Genomic DNA, 22,766 nt, shown 5'->3' with positions numbered 1-22,766 from the left:
TTAGCTAATCCCTAATTGAAATACATTCGATACCATAAGCTGCATATTATCGTAACAATACATTAATAATATACAACCATTGCGATATGTATTCCGCGCCTAGTTTTCTCTAACGAATTTCAACAAAAGTTGTTTTATTCTCGTAATATGAAACGATGGATATAAAAATATGAACGAAATATTAGCTTTCGGTATCTGTTACTTTAGCGTGGGAGATATACTTTTGCACTTTCGCATAATAATTTGATACGAGGTGTGGAATATTAGGATACATATTGCACATCATTTAATTGAAATAATCTGATTGCATCGATCAGTCGGCTCGTATCTCTTAAATACCTACGTTCCATCTGCAGCTAACAACATTACCAAATGCGTAACATCCGGTGCGGATGTGATTATAGAACATTAATGCGGTTATTAGATAACCATATACGAACAGTAATATCGATTTGGTCATTATTCGGCTAATATTTTGAGGAAGAGAGAACGAAGGCGAAGAAAGTTGCTGGTAATAGAAATAGCTGATCTGAAATCTGTCGTTTCCTGCAGAAGCTAGTCAGAAGCGGCACGACAATCAGTGCAAGAACGCAACTTGCATGCAAGGGAATCTGCGATTTCACGGAGATTCTATTTTGCAAGGTAGCGATCCGTATCACCAATCAAGTTCTTTCAATCCTCGACGATCCAATCGAAGCGCTCTTGTCTCTGTTCTCTCCTTTCTACCACCATCTTTCCTTCTTCCACGCGTACCGCGCTTTCTCCGATTTACCTTCGAATCACGACATCTATATCCTTCTCAATAAACGCCCTTACGCATACGTTTCAGAGCGAAAGCCGTAACTTTCCTGCGAAATTAAAAGAGTATTTTTAACATTTTCCCTCATTTTCCAAAAGAGCCTAGTCGTTTAGCTTGTTCCAACAACAGTTGAAGAGAAGGAAAGATAATCGATATCAAAATCGATTGAACCGGCAGGCAAAAATTTAGCATACGAGATACAAATTTGTCTTCCAGAAGTAAAATTCTTCTGTGGATACGGACCGGTGCAAGTGTTCGCAGTAGTTCTGCATCGTAAAATTGTATATAGCGACATTTAGAAGAAGGGAAAATACAGGGAATCTTATTAGCTCTAGCTGGATGATGAAAATTGCGAATTATTCTTATGTTTATCGGTTGAGAAGACTCGATGAGGGTAGACGGTCTTGTCGCACGAAAAAATCAGAACGGCAAAATTGGTAGTAAAAATGGTCTTCCGCTAACTGAGGCGAGAGGATAGAGGACTTTGCCTTGGCCGATCTTCTAGCCAACCGAGGTGGAAGCTATGTATATCCAGAAGGGACTCGACGTAAGGATTCGAGTATATATAAGCTCGAGGGAGTGGATTAGAAGAGGTCTGGAGGCTTTGGCGGATCGGTCGGACTCGTGTTTAAGTAGCCCACGTTGTGGGATAGTCCGACTTCTTGGTTGGGATTAGCTTAGTTACAGATAACTAAGTCGAGATTTGGAGAAGCTGAAGATACAGATGGAAGAAAGTAGGCAGAGAGATGAAGAAAACGGCGGGGGACAAAGGAAACGCAGATGGGACGATAGAAGGAGAAAATCAGGGAGAATCCTCGGAAGCCGAGAAAAGCGACAGTCCTGAAATCGGTTTACCTCTACAGAGAATTACCGGCATGTATGCGTACACGACTACAAATAACCGTAAATTGTCGGTGAGGAGTTTGATTATCTTTCCGGCCTCTCTAGGACGCGAAGTGACATCAGCCGGATATTTCTGAAGCGGATAGAAGGATATTGTGATCCCTACGGTGAAACAGCCGCTGGCTGAGCAGCCCTTTGCGCAGACCAATGTCTCGCGATATTACACGGCTCCAGTTGCTATACAGCGAGAGAAAGAGAGAGAGGGAAAGAGGGAGAGAGGGAGAGAAGGAGAGAGGGAGAGAGATGGAGAGACTAGCTCGGCGGGCAGAGACAACCAAACAAGATCTCTATTCTTGCTCGGAGTTAATTGTCTTGCCAATGTAGGATTAGCAGACTGAAGAGCAGGACTTACTGGCCTTCTGTGCGATCGCTTACTCCCTTAACCGACATTACGAAGTTCACCTCGATCTTCCCCTTGACCTTGTCATTTCAAACTTTCTTTCGTTCTTCGCGTCGTAACGTATCGTTATTCCTATCCACGTTATCGTTTCTTGCCCGGTTTATTTTTATTTTTATCGTTGCTTGCCTTTTTCTTCTTTCTTGCATCGTCTTCCAACGGGTCGGTTCTTCGCTTTTCACTGTCTTGAGTTTTCCTTTACCAGGCAGCAATTTCGCTGTCGATCTCGATCTCTATGAATCTTTTTGATTCTGTTACGATTCTAACCACGTCAAAATCTTGATTTCGGCGATCTCGGTTACTGTTGCCTGTGATGAACGACGTCCCTAGCTCCTTCAGTATACCCTACATGGTATACCAACTATTGTACGAACAATGGAATACAACTATACCAATGACAGTCGAGTTACCGTAGCTGGGAAATTCTAATTAGAATTTTAATTATTAATACGTTGTTTACACATTATCAAAGTTACAATCAAGTTTACACTTTCTTTATCAATTGTAGTTTCCTATACAATTTGATTGAAATATTTTGTATTATACGTATAATTCGTCTCTTTCTAATTGGATGATTTGCTATCTTATCGCGCTGAATTCAATTAAATGACTGGAACTATTTGTAATAATTCCTATTTTGAAAGATAATCGATCGAAAAGTTAATTAGAAAATTGATTTTGTGCAATTTAATAATCTATGAATAATGTCTACATTCATTGTATTCGTGTATTAAATTAAATAAAAGATAACAGGCATAATGATAATCATTGTTGCCTTTCAACAGCTTTTGCACTTTAATCTGTTGGTTTTCCTTTTGCAGTGTAAGACATATGCACTTCAATTTCATGCGAATGTTGCAGTATGGTTACATTTAAGACTGAAGGCTCTTTGTGGTTTACATTTGGATATCGACATTGAAACTCAGCTGGCTTATTTCAAGAATGAAGATTAACGTAGTTCGATAAGCCCCTTATCATCCAAGCGCATAACTTTCTCTATTTAAATGCTAATAGATTTGAAACGGGTCACTTTAGTTTCTAACTTGTAACAAATACTTATCCAAAATATATAACATTTGTTCCCTTGATTTACTGTGTTTTATATAGCACAATTTAAAAATATGGTACATATTATAACGCATTCCATACGAATGTGAATAAAAATGACAAAGTATTACAAGTATCGGCAATTACGATAAGCCTGAATCATCGATATCAAATTATTTAGTTAATTTAAAAATGGGAATTATATATAACAACATATAAATGGGCTTGGGCGTTGTTCTTTATTTTAAATGTTTAAAACGAACAACGAGAAACTTTAATCTTCAAGCTATTGGCAAAGTCAATTAATCATATCGAAACAAGCTGCGGTTAATCAGACGGAAATAGCAAATCGATTAGAGAACCACATAAACTGTGTATCTATTGTTCATCTTTAAGAGCAATATCGAGAATCTAGGGATCAGCTTTACTTAGCCCTGTTGCAATCTCCAGTGTGTTGTTTCGCGTACCAGTTTTAGTTAAAGCAGATTGAAGGGAAGGGCAAGAGAATGGTCGAGAGTAGGCTGTGTTGACGTTGAAAGATGGTGGTGCTCCTTCTCTCTGGCCGCTACTTTCAGCATGATATAGCACCATCCAAATGCGCTGATAGATCCAATTTACAGAACGCCTTTAACACACCATACCGACTCATACCCAAAACTTCCACCACAAATTCGTTCACAGTGTTAAAGACAATTTTTAACTTTTTAAATCTTTCGCCTGGCTTAACCCTTTGAGCAATAGCGAATGATATAGCTATTTCTTTGTTTTGTTCAATTTAATCAAAACTACTTCTTCAGGAAGAATTAAATAACATATTTTTCACGAGGTAGAAAAAACATTTTGAATAATTTCTCTGAAACTGGTAGCTGGAATAGTACGAATAATACATCGGTAATTAAAATTACACATATTGGATGGCATTAAGGTATAATAGTTCTTAGCCAACAGTGTTACACAAAATGGAACGCGTTAATCAACTACAAATATAACCATAGTATGATACTATGAAAATAATAATAACAATTTCCAACATTAGTCATATTTATTTTAAAACGTTAAATGTTAATAAAAATAACTGCAATACGAAAATAAAGTATTACATTGATTAGCACAGTTAAGTGAAACAGCAGACCTGACAACCTCGCTGCTATTCGTGTTTGTAGGTAGAATTTGTTGTAAATTATAAAACGGAAAATATTAATAAAAACGAAATGGACATTATTTTTGTTAGAAATGTCGTTGAAAAATTTAGCAAAGTTGTTACATTTTATCTCCAGAATCAATAATTACCAAAGGAAATTCATTAAACTCGAGAAAATTGTTTACCAAGAATAAATAAATTAGATCGTCTGATTATAACGATAACGTTGTCTTGAGGGAGACACCATCGTCGTGTTATTTTACCACATTTGCAACAATTTGCTTAATGTCTACTGACAAATTGCAGAGTATATAAAAGATATACATAAAAAAAATTCTTTTTCTCTGCAGCCGACTATAAAAGGTAAGCAGATTACGAAATAAGTTTGAAAACTAATACAAGTTTAGCATTTTTTCCCAAAAGAAGTTGCTAACCATAGTTTCTTTGGGTCTTTGAGCCGTAACGATGAGTACAATATAACGGAATTAAAAGGTGTAACAAGGAAGTTCAAACGGAGCGTAGAATAACACTACGATGCTCGCGACAAATCATTTTCGAGCACCCTGTACATAGCATCAGCTATGCATATAAGATCCAAGCGATTAATCCGCGTAGAGCAATTAGTAGTGCAGAGGATCCGACAATCGGGCTATAGGTCTCGATTTCAGTCTCTGGAGGGCTGAACCAAACACCTCGTCAGGATGGACGTGCCTGTAGCTCGTGTGAGCCCAGCTGACCCTCGACGATTAATAGTAAACTTAATTATTGGATCTCACGCCACACCAACGCGTCGCACTTCTCCTACGCACTTGTGCTCCGCATCTATCGTCTATGCTCGTATGCCGCGTATGAAAATGAATGAAAATACGCACTGCGAGCGTCATTTAAAACTGTACGTTCTTCAAGACGAAAGAACTTTGTAAAAATTGAACCAGTCGACTTGAGTTTTCATTAGAAGCTAGAAAAGTTGCTTTCCTAAATGTTGTATAGAGAGAGTATTGACAAAAATTACAATTGGTCGGAATCGCGACAAAAATAACAAAGGTTGCTTCTTGAAACTTTTTATCCTGCAAATTAAACTATAATTAAAGTCTAGAAAATATATTTTCTAGATTTATGTCAGTTATGTGCATAGTGAAAATTTCCTTTAAATCGGCCAATGCAGAAACTTTTCATACGCATATAACTGACATTTCACAAAACGTATCTCTCAAATTTTCTTCGTATTTCCGACCAACTGCAATTTTTGTTACACGACGTCTAGTAAACTAATCCTTTTAACTGTTAAAAGAACCTCACGCCTTTCTATTCCAAATTCTATTGTAAATTCTATTCTAAAGGGTGTTTAATGACTCCTCTAGTCGGCCAATGCTTCTTCTCTTCTCTTGGATCAACTTCTTGTTCGTTACCTGAACTGCCGCGTTCACTTGTTTCCAAAAGGCGTCGTTCTGCGATAGATATATAGCACAAAATGTCATACATGCGTTAGGTACCAGCAAAAGTCCACTTAAATGATCGTTTAAGAAGTTAATGTTTTACGTCTGTGTCGATTAATAGTCCCGTGTGAATTTGTCGTGATCTTAACAACAGATGGTTGACATTCTTTATTTCACTGGCGTGTGGCGGTTGCAAATATTTTCACGAGCTGACAATTCTGTTTCGCGATCCATAGTTTAGAAGCCTTGCTGTAAATTATTTTTGTCGAGTATTCTACGCTTGTCCGTTGCTAATCCTTTCGCAGTTTCTTTTTTAATCCTTCTTTCGTACGTATCTAAAACAAGATATCATCAACGAAGACCAATCTTCCAACTTCACCAAAAACAACTTGCAAATCTTTTTACGTTCTGTTTGGTTTAGTGTTTGACTTTCGCTATATTTCTCGTCGTGTAAACGAAAGTTACGTCTTTCTACCAAGTCTGTTCATATAATAAAACAATCATTTTTCTAATGTGAAATTTCATTTATTCGCACACAGATTGCGATTAATTGATGGATTCTTTAAATATTTATGTACTTCGTATCTTTTTGACTTCCAAGTCATACAACTTTTTCAATGCAGGCAACTGCATAGAGCAGCATCCGAGGAATCTACACGCTTTAGATTATTCTCAATATCGTGTTTTTGCTTTTCAATCTTTTATTTTTAATTTTTGCTAATTTTGTCGCATTTACAACTTTCGACCACTTCCGAGTTTGTTAATTATATCGTATTCTGTTTCGATGATTAGAATGCTATCAGTCTCGTACTAAATTCTTCTAATTACAATTTACTCGATCGAATCAAGGAAAGAATAGGTACGTTGTATATCAACATTAGTAAAATGTAAGTGTTGGAATTTATTGAATCTGCTTATTCAAATTTGATTACGGTGACTGATACGGCAATAGAACGAGATTGTCGACGACCGAAGTAAAACTAAAGGAATTATGGAAGAAGGGTGTTGTTAAAGCAAAGGAGTAAAAAGCTTTTATAGGTCGGATGGCTGAACCGACACTAATAAAATACAGGGTGAGTCGCAAATCGTGTTATAAAACAAAGTCGGAAATGTGGAATAAAAAGTCTCTACATGTCGCTTTGTCTTTGAGGAAATCGGGTTTGGAAATTTGTCGAGCATACTTAGACTTGGTCAAGTATTGACTAGGTATGAATAAGCAACCAACGCGAAGTTATTATACATGTTAAAATATGTAAAAAATGTAAAATAATATTTTCCGTTTAAGACCTCATTTCCAAGAAAATAAAGTTGGAACTGTCTGTTACGAAAATTACTAAATGGTCTGATACACGCGCATGATATATTTTCAAATTTATTTTTCTCGGAAAAACGAGGCACCCTATGAAAAAATTTTACCTTACATTTTTTACTTATTTCCACATGTAGTTTAGTTCCTGCCGATTATTTGCTCTTCTTTGATCCAGCAATCAGTCAAATTTAAATATACATGTCAAATTTTCAAACTCGATTTTCTCGGAAACGAAGTCTCGGATGAAAAAATGTTATAGCATATTTTTCTTATTTTTTCACATAGAATCACTGCAATTTCCTATATATATATATATATATTTGAAACAAGGAAAGGTATCCATCGCTGAAAAATACCACGTTCGGATAACAGAACGTCGGATATTAGGATATTCGAAGAATGGATGTTCGGAGCTTCTACCGTGCTTTTCATAAAACGCTTTATTTGAAAAGTTCTGCGTAAAACTTGAATAGCTATACGATATGTACATGTGTTAGACGCTATCTACGAAAAGTTGTCGGTAATTCGAAACGAAGGAATTGGTTTGGGAATATTTGCAGGTTGGTGATCGCTGAGCGGAAAAGTTTCTTCGTATCGGTTTGAAGATGACCTATCAGACTGGTTGTAGGAAGCGAAGCCTCGTTTGCCTGGGTGAAGCAACATTTTGCATGAAAAGTAGAATGGTATCGAGTGGAATCGTGGACAGGCCGGATGAAACGATCGTGGTCGCGTATCGTGAAAGAGCGCGCGTGGGATGTACTTGACGTATTGCTCGAGTGATCGGATATCGATTAGTCTGCCGCACGGCTAGTCCACAACACCCTCCATGAGTCGTAACTTGCACTCGAATGCTATTCCACTAATTACCAAGGCGACAGGGACCACTGTGGTTGGCACTTCTGACGGTGGATCTTGACGGTTCCACGCATATGGGCCGGGGTGAACTGGCCAGATTATCGGCTAGGCGTATGCGGTTAATCACTGACCGATCGTTAAGGTACATTATCCTCCTTCATTATGCAGCGGCATTATCGTTATAATCTTCCTGAATTTTCAGCTAATTTTATACTTGCGGTTCATGCTCAAACCTCCCCTTATCCGCCACTCTCGATTATGCTACGGCCAAGCTGAATCGTTTGTCCTTTATAGTTTGCGCATCGTTATCATGGATTATATGAATTATTATCGCTTTATAACTAGGTCTCGCGTAAGCTTAAGAGGTTATGCCACCTTGATAGTATCGAAACTAAGGTTACCTCTACAAACTCATTATTACAAAATGATCCATCTACTTGAAATTAGTAGAATTCGTCGTAAATGAAACACGCGATATACTTTGACAAATTTCTGATTGTAAAAATACTTTCTATTCCCATCGAAATGACAAAAGTTGTCTTTTACGCTATTTAACACGTAAATGAATATCCTTTGTATAAACAACATATTTCTGACTCGAACGCTGTAAGTAGACGTACACACGGTGTGCTGATTCAGTATAGTTAATATAAACAATCCCAACCTGAAAATTCGGAAAATTACGAAACTTTTGGGATATGTAGAACATATATATATAGGTAACTATAACGAAACGTTAACTCTAAGAGGCCAAGTTGACAATTCCGCTATTTTTAAATTTTATGTTACAACTCACAAACTGTAAGAGATGGAAAAAAAAGTTTTCAGGCAAAAGTTACTTCTTTTAACGAGGACGGTCATTAGTGGTGAAGGTCTTACCGATTGTGTATACAATTAGAGAGAAGTAATAAATAAAAATGCATAATAATAAAACTATTCATAATAGGTTCTTATAATCAAAATTCAGTCAATAGAATAAACGCTAATAAAGTATGTACACATTTGAAACGGAAAAGGGCATCCGTTACTGAGAAATATTATGTTCTGATAACACAACATTCGCATGTAGAGTATTCGGATAATGGATGTTCCGATAAGGGCGGTTCTACTGCAAACATTCTCATCGTACAGAGACCGCATTTCGTTCTCTGTCTATTTATACTGTTAAGTGTTGCAGCTAGATAGTGATTGCGTACGTAGACTTATTACTATTCCAAATATGATGCTAACAAGTTGTCAGCAAGACATAAACAGTAGTATTCGTTAATTACAATACGACTTGTAACGATTCGTCGTTTTACGTGCATCACACTACTATGTTTAGTCTTATTTGTAATTACATTTCAGTATTTAGGACAAATACTTCTATCTTGTCTTTTTTTCTATTTGGATGCATCTTTATTATCTTTATTTTCATATTTCAAAATGGTAATCTCATTCTACTATTTATTAGTTATAGTCGGCAAATTTATTGGAAAGTGACTGCGTTTAATGTGTCTGCGAGATGGACCAGTTGTTCGAATGTGTTCAAATGACGCCATAAACTGTGTATATATATCCTATAGTTTAAGAAAGAAATTTTGGTGTGATTTTTGCGTATGATATTATACTTTATTTTTATATTTTTATAAGCAAAATGTTTTTTAAAGCTATAAAATATATTTCAATCTACTAAATATTTCTACTATTATAACTAAGAAGATTCTTGAAATATTTATTTTATTTAATCTTTTTTAGTTAAAGTAAACATGCAGTATAGTTCGATTATTGCTGGTTTATTAAAATAAATTTACTACTTTGATTTCGGCATGCGCAAGTTATTGTTGAATTCTGACAATAAGAATATACATAAGTTGTCTCTTGCGTCACATATTTAGGTTACGTTGCACAATTATCTTGTGAATGCAATGCTTATAATCGTTCCACTTCTAATCTTTAACTTTTTCATCCGTTATAATAAAGCCAACTATAACGAAAAAGTGGGAGAACTTAATTCAAAGTTACGAAAGATCTTGGATTAAAATATCTGCTTTATTCGTTCACGATTTGATAAATCAATTTTACAATGTTTAGATTAACTTACCGCTTCTACACTTGGTTGGGCTTTGCAGATTTATTGGCTTCTTAGCTCCAGTTCCGCTATTCCTGTATAAAATTGTAATTACGCTCCTGTGTTTCAATTCATTTCTGTTTCACAGAATTGTTAACTTCTGATAAACTTTGAGAAACTTGTTCCTAATAAGTAATTCTGCTCTATTGAAAAATAATAAAGGCTAATCAACAATCACCGACTTTAATGCACTTGAAATCGGTTTTATTCAAATCAAGGTCCACATTTTGAACAACTTATTCCTATACATGAAACCTTCGTTTTCGAGATATCCTGACGCTAGCATGACTTAATTTTTATTTCACCCGATTTTCTAAATATATCGTAAATTCGATTGCTACCGTTTATCATTATTTTTATACAGGTCGTTTCTCTTTTGAATTCTTCGTTATTTTTGCGCATAAGGAAACATATACGGGGAAAAAATTATTTGGTTTAGAACGGCGAATATCGTGTTTCGTGTTTCATGTTTTTTTCCTTCAAAGATATCTTGTTTCGACGTTTCAAGTTCATCGACGGTTTGTTTCATAATAACGGGATATTTCTAGCTGACAAGAAATGAACTTTAAACACGTAGATATGTTGATCTTGAAACAACATTGGGTAGACATTTCATGATAATTGCGAGAGAAATAGGAAATTTCCTTATTTTTGCCTAAAATTATTATTATTTTACAAGAAATTCTCGATATAACCTCCGTTATTTTCAAGATATTTTCCTATACGACACACGAATGATTGATCATTTCGTTGCACGTTCGATCATAGTTGGAGAAATGGTGTAGTCGCTGTGCATCTACAGAATGCCTGACGGCTTCTCCATACATTAGCACCATTTCTATTTTTTCTTATTGACCGTACACGTCGACGTGAACGAAACGAACAAGACGAAAGAGTTTTCCACTGCTTTAATTAACGCGTTGACTCAATTGTGGTTGCGTTTCGATTTGTGGGATCTTTGTGATCGTTACAGATAGTAACCCCAGAAGTGTCATCAAACAAAGTTGACGATACTTAACAATACAATTTATTGGAATCTCGAAAGCAAGGCCAGTCGAATCCAACATCTCGTGTAAAATAATACAATTTTGGTCAAAGATAAGAAAATGTTCAATTTCTTACTTTTCAAATTACCACAAAGTTTCTACCAACGTCATCTCAAGGCAGCATGTTTGAAGCCCATTGTTTATCAACTAAAATAATACGATGATAAAAATATGCAAAGAACTATTTTCTCATACATTTTTTTGTATCTGCACAAGTAACGAAGATATATGTATGCTACTAAATATACTAGCTCAAAAACTAGGAACTATGTGTGATTATAATTAGACTATCTATGGAGGAAATGCATACGTATCTATGATACGTTATCTTATCTGAAACCTTCTTTCATTATTTGTGCATTGATCTAAGTGGTTACATTTGCGTATCGCATCCTATAGATATAATATATTTGGTATATGCATGTAGTGGCACATCAGTCATAGGACGATTCGAATCGAGAGTGACTCATGCTGTTGTTTTGCCTCGGAGTATCAACACCGTTTTCGATATACAAGATTTAAAAGTAAACAAACTCTGGACAAAATAATATCGTCGCTACGAGCAACCGTCAACAGGAATCGAATTCAAAGTATAAGTAGACGAACCTGCCCTCTAGGAGGATAATTATCCAGTAACACTATAGCGAGTAGACGATTACGACTATCACAAGTATTCACTTGTCTCGTCATTAAATAAATCAACACGTTTAATATCCACCACATGTACATACATATATAGTTCGTATCGATGATTGCGGAAGAGATGCAAGTGTCATGGATGAAAAAATGAAGCAGACAACGAATCTCCGTCGATCAAATTATAAGCAAAAGAAAATTATGTCCTGATTATTAAACGATAAATTATTTAATCGCGCATTTGTATTGGCCGTTGCATGTACTTTTATTGACACGATGAAGTATCAGGTTTTAATGAGCACCGAGCCAACGCTTCGACTTCCTAGACATTTAACTTGCACAATTTCTGGAAATTTTAACTATCGGAAAAACAGTGAAACTTTGTCGCGCTTCCTACCTTCGGTAATAAAAACGAAACTTTACGTTTAGAATTTGCACGGCGTTAACGGAACGTTTGTTCTTGAGTTCTTGTAAAAGTTTTATGCCCATTCCAGTGCAAAGTGTATATTTCCTTTTCCAATAGTTTAAACGGATTCAAACATAATAAAGTTGTTATCCTAGTTATATGCTGCTATATATTGATTTATTAATTTATTCGCGCATTCAACTTTTAATTATTGAAAAGAAATAAATTTGGTTTGCAAAGTTGTGCCGATCGAGAGAATGGAAATTACCGCGTTCACGTAGATACGTATGCGTTAGAATACGGTGAATGAGAAGAGAAAAAATCGCAGAATCTTAAATGTTATAATAATATATAAGGCGTCTCAGCTAATTTTAATAGGTGGGGGACGATTCGGAGATTTCAATGTCAACGTCAGCTGTAGTATTTTGAATACAACGCTATATTTGTTATATCAAAGCTTGGGAAGATGTTGAATTCCGAGTAAAACAGTATTGTGCTTTATTAGTCCCAATACGTTATTGTCGCTACTGAGTCGTTACTTAGGAAGATTTTCCAAGCGTCGATAACCAATTTTCATGAAATTTATTAGCTTACGAAGACATTTGATCCATATTTTATTATATCGGTGATATTCAGGAGGCGAAAACAGCTCTCAAAGTAGAGCTGGAATTTTTCTTAATACCTCGGAAACTCCTTGAAGTACAAAAAAATATTATATACAAAAATTATTTATTTTTTAGTGGCAAATTTAATTACGTAAATTGTTTTTCAAAATGACTACTTATGTAAGCATTACGCCAAAAATTAATATTTTTGCTTTTTTCTTTGCTTGATAGTAGAGGACATTTCAAGATAAAACATTTCACCTATATCGTTGCAAGATATTGTATAAACTTGAGTATCAACTTATTGTATAAACTTAACAAATATCTAATCCGAACGATGAAAAGTGTTAATCGCGAGTATTAAAAATTCGTAAAAGTACGAGTATTTTATGAAGTGCTCGGTTTCATAAAGCTACCCAACGTAGCACAACCTCTTAAATCATCCTGTCGACGATGGTAGTAATTATATTTGGATCACTGGCCCGTAACAACGATTTTCCGGCAAGAGGTTTCTAATGAGAGTAGCAAGTAAGTTGGAATTTATATTGCTCAAGTAATCGGAGAAATCTTTGCTTAAATCATTTTATGGTCAAACACGTGAAAGTGTTTGATACCTTATATATCTTACATTTTGATAATTCGAGTAGTATAGTTAAGATTCAAGGTGAGATCAAAGAAATAAACGCAGTACAATTTAAAAGCTACTGTTGAAGTATAATACTTGTATCTGAACCTCGCATTCATCTTTCATTTTTCTGTTTTCACGTGTTCCATCAATGGATTACGAGTAGTAGAAACTTATGCCTATTCTTTCTTATTGACACTATTCATTCTTACATTTCGCAAAAGTATCCCGCACTTTTATTTATTGCAGATTTTTTGCACAAAATACATCGTAAAGTTATTGAAAGCCAAGTATCGATTATGGAATTTATTTAGGTCTTAAATTACAATGTTCGGCAATTGAAAAAATTCATTTTAATCATTTTAACAGGTTCTTCTTAGGACATAATGTCACTTTCAAGCTTTTAGTTGTTTCTTAATCTTCTTTCTAATTCATAGTCTTAGTCTCTGTGTGACTTATCCCACTGACTTGCTACAATCTCGTGTCTTCTCGATGGTGAAAACTTAAAGACTGGTTTCAACCAGTCGAAAAACACTGGTTTCGATCTAAAAACCTAATTTTTAAACGTGTCTTTTGCGACATACAGTTTACCCATCGGTACAACTATCCACGACTTATACATACAGGATGTCCCAGCCAAGTTTATCACTTGGAATGATGAAAATGTTTCAGGAACAAGACGAATGGTTTCGAGATGGGCATAACAACGTGATTAGTTTTTGCGTAAAAGAACGCGTAATGGACATACAAACGTCATGGATGTTACTTCAAATGGGATCGTATATTTTTTAATACATTAATCCATTCAACAGGGCATTCTGTACAAAAAATGTATTAACTTATTTACGTTGAGAAACTATTAGTTTAGTAGACACGTTAACTTTACTTTGTCAAATTCAACGCATGAAAGACAAAGATAACGTAAACGTAACTATACTGTTTTGCGTATTTTCCGTAAGCTTCCACTTCGATCATTCACTTGCGAAATTTTCCGCCCAAGTCATTTTAACACATTGCTTATTGACAGTCTATTAATGGTCTCTAAAACGCCAGCGTTTATCGACCGATAGCTTATAAATCGGCATTTTGTTGACTTCGGTTACGGGCCGGTAGACTATTAATCCGCTTTTTCTTAAATCTGCCAGAGGCAGTAGTAGAAAAATTGTTAAACACATGCTCGCTCGCGTTGCCAGTAATGATGCTGCTCTACTTGTTTCTTCAAAGTTGTTACAATAATTTTGACCCTCCAAAATGAATCCCAACAACGAAAGTGAGGTACTTTTGGATCATTAATCGGAGCATTCGTTCAATCGTCAAGTGCTCGTTGGACATTCGCTTAAACTACCTCTACGATATACTGACTTGGAAAGCTATAATGATACGGATATCCACATGTTCCGTCCGCAGGAACAAAACGTGAGGATTTTCGTAGGCCGTCCAATTTCTTCGCAAAGGTTACTGCGATGCTTTGAGAAGCGCAAAACGACGAGGTACGGTTTATGGAACATCGTCATCTGCGTCTTAAACGAGTGCCGTTTTACGTATTTCTATATCGAGAGATCAAAGCTGTACAGGAGGAGGGAGAATTGAATCTGATTGATAGCGCAACGAACTTACCTTTTGCCAAAGACAGATGCTCGTTAGCTGGAAATCGGTGTCGTGCAGTATTGCTGCGTCGATGTCTTCGTTGGTTCCTTCTCCTTTCCAAGCAACGTTGCTGTTATCGGTCGACGTGGAATATGGCTCGGAGGAGCAAAAATTGTGTGCGTTTGTGCCCGTTTGTAATATTCACTCAAAACACTTATCACTTATGCGCTTATCACTCGGCAAACGAATATTATATGTGTGTGACTTGGTTGATTGTGTTTTGATTTCACCTTCTTTAGTGGTAAAAAATGCAGATTATTCAAAAGAATGTTGTTACGCCACGAGGCTTACCACAGGCTGTATTTTCTAACCGTCGCTCGCGGCCCTACAGTGTCGCAGGCAGATCGTCTTATCTGACCGCCGGATCATATACAATGTATCGACGAGCGCATAGTTATCGGCAAGCAGCGAGCTCTTGAAACCATGAAACGTCGAATTTTGTCCGTTACGTTTTCCACACAAGAACGGACATACGTGATCATAGGCGCGAACGGTGGCGTGACCCGAGCATAGTGGGGGTCGTCTTCAAAATGAGACAAAGGAATCATCGAAAGACGAACAGTTCCTTCTGACGAATCGAACGTCACACATCGAGAGGTCTGACGAACAAATTCGAACCGATTACATCGAGTCAATTTTCTGTAATACATTCACCACACTATTGTTAAATATACTATTTTATATTAACCTGTTAATACAGTGTTACATTCAGTTGAACCACCTCTGTTATCTCAACCGAAACAGGGGAACGAACGACTATTTCGCGACGTCGATTATCAGAATCGTAGCGAGAAGTTACGCCTCTCGCTGACGCGTTTTCCTAGCGACCGCGTCTCTTCGCGAACGATCGTAACAAATGTATTAGCAAAATCGAAAGAAATATCCTAATAGCCTAATTTATAGCCTAATTTCATCCCTCGAATACAGAAATTTTACTTGCTATATATCCCCATAGTACACAATTTATTTAGTCAATGATTGAAATTAATATTTATATTTTTGTCTGAACAAGCCGTATTTAACGAGAGTTCATCGATGCCGATCTTCACTGTTTTATTAATTAGTATAACTCATCATTCCTTAGTTCTGAACATCAACCACCGAACTTGATCTCTGATTCATTCGTATTTGCTGTGTTTATTTTTATTAACTTGGGCTACTTCAAAGAATTGGCGAAAGTAATGGAATTGATATTAATGGGACATTAAAGTATAACATTTATTGCATAATTAAGAATGGATAGTAAATAAAGCACTTAAGAATATTTATACACGTTTCCCTTAACTGTCTCCAAATTCGTGATACAGTCGGGCGAGTGATGACACTAAATGCAAAATTTAATGCTTAATTTCTGAAAAAAGGAGAAAAAGTAAATTTAAAAATCCGTCAGGTACCCGTGTATTAATTGCAAGTTTCGGAACATGAAACTTCTGTTTTTGCTCGGGTTTGTATTATTAAATCCAAGGTATACTCCATGAATAGTAATGGCGTAGACGAATTAAAAAGAAACGTCGGTTTAGCGTTGGAAGATTTACACAACGCACATAATTTACTACAAGAGACGCATAATAATTTAGTTTAAAGAGCAGACAACATTTCGAACACTTGTTGCATTAATAAAACGATTCTTAAAAAGTACTAATCTTACCCTTATTTTTGAAACTACTCCAATAAAGTAGAGAATAAAGGAAATTAATAGGACAGACCTATGTAGCGGAAGTCAGGTTATAACGCATATATTATAGCAATGATAGAAAGCAAATCATGGCATTGCCTATGTTTGATAATACAAACGCGAACAGAAACAAAAGTTTGATACCTCGGAAGCTGATGAATTTCCAAACTTATCTTTTTTCAAAGTGGAATTTTAAATGAATAAACGTTATTCTTTTCACTCGGTCGATTGTACCATGATTTTCGGGAAACTGTATTTTCAACGTTTCATCCGATATTTTATTCTTATTCGCGATATTAGACGAATTTATGGATTATTTAATGAAAATTCAGCGGTGAACGTTGACTATGAAAAGTGATAATATGCAAATTACACGGTTCGAGAATGATGGCACGAGGAACGATTAAAACGACAATGGTGAATACTGTAGATAAAAGAAGAAAGCTAAAGATACATAGCTTATTTTCCAAACTAATTTTGTAGCTTTGAGAATTATCGCGAACCGTGTTAAACACGTATGTAGCTACTTTCCTGAGATTAAAATCCACTTGCATCACGAGGCGGGGTATTTCGCGAATAATGCCTGGCCTGTATTACCAACTTACATATTACGAATCGCGGAATAATCCGCGGGCAGGGACTGACCGATCTCTTAGGGCAGAAACAGTTTCTGAATGGGACGTTTGCTATTGTTAGGCTCGCAGACGACGAGCCTGGAAACCCCCCTTGTTCTCGGGGAAAGCAACGAAAACCTGTCAACAGCTAGACTCTAGACACTCTGCGGACATGGCCAGGTATTTTCTAACCGGTGTAACAACGCCCACCGGGGTCTAATGCAACAAATCAGTTACGAGCCGGACGGGCCGCCTGAAAATGCAGGAAACCTCCAGAGTCCGATCCTCGAGGGTTCTTAAGCGTCGAAGTGTCGCGCCTCGTTTACATTTCCGATGCCTTCCCACGCCGCTGCAATTGCTTGGATTGATGTCTCGATTGTCTAGATTTGGCCAAACTCGTGACACTGTATGGAAAACAGTTTCTCTTTTCCACACTTTTGTCATTCCGGAGACGGCAGAGGGAAACTTCCCTTAAAAGAGACGCGCGTTCCAACCGAAAATCTATCGCAAATTTCAAACTCTTGCGTAAATCAAATTGTCATCTAAGTCTGACTTTAAATTCCATTTTCAATCCAACTACCTGAAATCCCTCTTAAATTCCGTAGTGTCGTTAGAATTTGTCAAATTTGAAATGAAGAAATGCAACCTTGGTTTCCTACTCCATTTTGCAACAAAAACGGATTTTTGAAACAATTGGGTTCAAAGTTGTGAAGAAACGAACCCAGGTAGACCATTTTTTACAAAGTTATAGCAGTTTAGATACTGACTGATTTTCGGGTCACGATTTAATGATTCTTTAATTTTATAACATGGTGTATATGTTGAATGATAAATAGTATAATATTAAACATATTGGTTTTTAACTCGAAGACTAAAGCCATGCAGCGGTTATACAGACAGTCGATAGCTTTTTTTAAATTACACCAAACGACTTGAGCCTTTTTTAGAAGCTAGAAGGATTAGTTTGTTAAATAATGCGTAAAAGAAATGTTGAGCAAATTGAAGTATCTAGGAATGGCGATTACAGTAGTAAAAATCACCTTGTATATCCTTTTTATTCGAGTCTGTAGTGAAAATTTAAAAAGCACGTTTTGTAGATTTATGCCAGTTGTGACAAGTGACAAGCATCGAAAGATGTAGGAATCTTAACTTTAATTTGTTTAAAAATTAATTTTTAAATATCTTGGATTTATTACCGTTATAGGGTGAGAGACGCGAAAAGCATTAGCTCATAGCAATGTTATTCGATGAAATTTTCAACGTGTATATATTCTGATACAGGTGTTTAACATTTGTTATTTCAATTTTTATTACAAGCCCAAATAAACAAGTTGTGCAAGATGACCTTTACTATTTTCTTTTCCATATTTCAAAATTTCTTTTAGATATCACCTCGTGAGCTGACCCTTCCAGATTCTCAAAAAGGCTGAGGTCGTTTGGTTCAATTTTAAGAAAGTTATTCTATTCTAAACGGTGTACGAATACTAGTCTAACTATGTATAGAAACAAGTTATTCAGAGTGTTGACTTTCGCAGTATATTTCAAGGTCGATGAGATCGGCGAGATCAGCTCTATTCGAATTTATACTAAATAATTACTGAATTGAGGAATTCAGAAAGGATAGTCGCTATATATATATATACTGACGGAAGCAGCAACGGAACAGTTTGCTGTTTCAGGGTTGTTTGAGCGCTCGATAACGAAAACTAAACAGAAAGGGAAGGAAGAAGGCTGTTCGGCGGCGACGTAACGCGAGAAAACTGAAGAAAGCGTCGGGCGACACGACTCACCGGAACGGGAGCGGCTGTGTTTGCAGAGTTAAGTGACACTAATTGAAAGTTCAATGTCGGCATATTGGTTATAGGCATCGAACACACAATGTCGGGTAAACAGGCGCAGGTAATTCAATCTCGGTCCAACGAGGATCTAATTCGTCCGACGCCTGACTACACAGACCAAATCCTACCTTACATTTCCTCGCGTCGTTAATCGCCTGCGATCCAAAATAATTTTTTTTTCTTTCATACAGAACAGTGAGTATAATTTTTACAGGGATTCATTGCATGAATTACATTGAAAATGAATACAGTGTACAAGGTGTTCGAAAAAGTTGGGACCAGATTTATACTACGTATTCGTGAGTTCAAGTGGGTAACAAGAGTTGACGTTTTTTGGCATGTAATTGGAGTAACGTGTTTATACGAAGATGTTAATATGATGTTTTTAAATTTTTGCAATCTTCCTCGTCCAGTTGGTAATAAACCTACTAACGTTTCACATCCCCCCCCCCTGTTTTATACAGAATTGGACTTGCATCACTTTCATAATAAATCTGTGGTGGCACTCGAACACGGAAATTTCCAACGGCTTCGCGACACAAAGCGATATGCCTTCAAAGCGTAAGGCCGACAAGCCTAACGTACCATCGATATCCCTACGGTTCTTTCGCCGAATATTCGGAAGAATGCATTCGAACTTCTAATAAACGCGCGCGTAGTGGGGATATCGAGGGGCAACAAAGGAAAGAATTTGTTTGGTTTTAAATCAAAAGATTCATTCTGCCGCGAGCTGCGAAGTGCGAAAGATTAAGCGAAGCAAACACAATTAGAGAAACGAGTGGTCGACTCTTGATAGGTCAGTGTTAAGCGTTATTTGTTATTAAACGTTGTTAATCGTTAACCGTTGTTAATCGTTAATCGTGGTTAGTCGTTATTTGTTGTTAATTGTTAGGAGTTTAATAAACGTTATTGTTGAAAATCAAGAGTATTTCTTGTGGGCACCTTCACCGACGATCATCTCAAATTATTATGCCATTTTATTTATCAACGAAATTTCAATTGATTAAAAGAAACGGACATTTTAAGATTTCAATTATAAACTGTTTATAAATGAAAAGGTTGCGTTAAAGCGTATGTAAATTTGTCGTTTTTCCCATTTTTCTGTATTTAATTCTGTATAACGAGTCTTAAAAACGACATTCCTCGAAGTTTTTGAACATTTATAATTCTTCGATAAACCATTTTCGGACGCAATATTACACGTACTTCTTTTACCTACTTGACCTCATTAACACATAAGTTTGTCCCGATCTGTTCAGACGCGCTGTACATACACTCCTCGTCAAAAAGATAACCCAGGTGTGTTATCTTTAATTTCTCAATGACGCATATAAAGTTTTTCGCCTGTAACGTATAATATCAAAACATTATGAGCTCAGAACATGCGGTTCGTTGAAAATAATTAAAAATATTATGAGGTTTACGAAATGATAACACGCTCTGCTAATATGTTTAGAAATTGCTCAGTAGTTCATGATCTATCAATGAGTAAAGATTATAGCATAATATTATATAAATTTGTAAGCATGTGGGGTTAGGTTGGGTTGAGTTTGAAAAAAACAAATTCTTGAACTAAAACAGCAACAGTTATCAGTAGCAAAAATATCGAAAGTAATAAGATAAAGTCGCAGAGTAATAGACAATTTAAAAAAAAATGTTGAAGATCATGGCAAAAAGGAAAGTACCGGTCGGGCGTCATCGTTATCCGATCGTGATAAGCGAGCAATTTTGCTTGTAGTTTCCAACTCGCAGTTAACAACGATGTAGATAATGGAAAATCTAGTGTTAGCGCCAGTGTTTCAAGTGTCGTCGAGTTCTACTATCCTGCAAAGATATTAAGAGGCTAAAATTGAAAAAGAAACCTTCGCTAACAACGAAACACAAAGTAGAACGTTTACGCTTTGCAAAAGAAAGAATACATTGGAAAAAGAAGTGGACAAGGGTACTATTTTCAGATGAAAAAGATTCAACTTGGATGTTCCTGTTGGGTTAAAATATTATTTTCATGACGTAAGAAAAGAGACAATGTCAGCAATTCGACGACAAATAGGAGGAGCCAGCGTAATGGTTTGGGCCGGCATTGGTTATTTCGACAAGACTAGTATCAAGTGCATCGTTGGGAGAATGGATAGTGTCCGATATATAAATTTAATCAAAGAACAAATAAATAATCATATAGAACGTATTTCTGGACATGTTACATCTTTCAACAAGATAATGCACCTGTACACACATTAAGATTGGTGCAATCATACTTTAATGAAAATACTATATCTTTTGCTGTGGCCTGCACGCTCCCCCGAAACTTAATATTATTGAAAATAACTGGACAGAAATTGTTCACGGCGTATACGCGAATGGAAAGCAGTATCAACACGTACAAGAATTAAAAAATGCAATTATAAATTAAAATGCAATATACATAAATGCATTATAAATGCAATAGAAGTAATAGAAAATTAAAGGGGTGTACCCATTATTAAATAAGTATATATGTTTGATAAGTAATTACTGTTAGTTACAATTTATGTTGATTATTATTTTCTTATTGTACATGTATTATCATTTCGTTCTTAAAATAAAGCAATTTTTTTGTTGCACACTAAACCTCATAAGATTTTTAATTATTTTCAACGCATATCCTGAGCTCATAATGTTTTCACATTAAAGGTTACAGACGAAAAACATTGCACGCGTCATTGAGATATTAAAGATAGCACACCTGGGCTATTTTTTGGCGAAGAGTGTATAAACGAAATATTACGTATATCATGTAAATCGAAAGGGAAATAAGATATTTATAAAGAAATATCGCAAGCGTGTATAATAACTTTGCTGTTTGATAGTCGAAACAACTTAATAAAAGTATACATTTTTGTAAAACTAATATAATTGTACGCTATTGGCCACGAGACCAATTGTTGTGATAATTGTCGTGAAACTGAAATGATATTTTTAGAAAATATTTGCATGCATTTGAGAAATATTAAGGCATATTAGGTCACGCGTTCGTTGGTTTCCTTATACCAGATGAAAATAGAAAATTATCTCTTGGGGATCTTTTCCATCTAGCTTTTTATTCTAATTTTTTAAAACTCCGATGGTAACAACTCCCATTGTTCTAAACTTAACTCTCACAAAAACCGCATTACTTATGGGATAACCCTATTTTATTCGCAGGTTTATATTCGCCATTTAAAGAGTCATCGTTTCTCGGAGTTATTAATGGAGAACAGTTAATTAAGATGCTAATTCCATTAAATTACTTCTTAGATACAGCTGTAGGACAAATTCTCAGTACTAATCTTAATTTTCATCTATGTGTGTAACAAGTTGTCGTGTACTCTAGCTACATTTCTGAAAACAGGCATATTCAGGAATTTTCTTGTTTCCACGGACACAATAATTTAGCTGCCACATCTTTACGTTTCTTTCTGAGTACTGCTACACCTTCGTATCTTTTCTACATTACTATTTCATTTACACTGCTTAATTTCGCAACAGTAAAGTCGCAACTACTTTAAAAGTATAAATTAACACGTTTTTTTTATGTAACCTTGCAATAATCGAAGGTAAAATTGATATACAGAATACAAGACAATGTACATACAGGGTGTTTCAGTAAACGTAATACAATCGGCAACAGGGTGATTCTATGTGAAAAAATAAGTGGAAAC

General features: G+C 35.9%; 1 protein-coding gene across 2 annotated transcripts in view; it reads right to left on the bottom strand.

Moving 5' to 3' along the window:
* The window catches only part of LOC126926076 (uncharacterized), a 77,694-nt gene that overhangs the window by 52,381 nt on the left and 2,547 nt on the right, over positions 1-22,766 (bottom strand). Inside the window, exon 1 of one of the 2 annotated variants that reach the window (XM_050742183.1) lies at positions 14,933-15,040. The exons of the other annotated variant lie outside the window; for it this stretch is intronic. The gene's annotated coding sequence lies outside the window, so the exon portion shown is untranslated. Of the gene's footprint in view, positions 1-14,932; positions 15,041-22,766 lie in introns of those variants that run through there. 2 annotated transcript variants of the gene reach the window in all.

Source organism: Bombus affinis, chromosome 17 (assembly GCF_024516045.1).
Source record: "Bombus affinis isolate iyBomAffi1 chromosome 17, iyBomAffi1.2, whole genome shotgun sequence".
NCBI classification, from domain to species: Eukaryota; Metazoa; Arthropoda; class Insecta; order Hymenoptera; family Apidae; genus Bombus; species Bombus affinis.
This window is presented reverse-complemented; position numbering and strand designations above follow the sequence as displayed.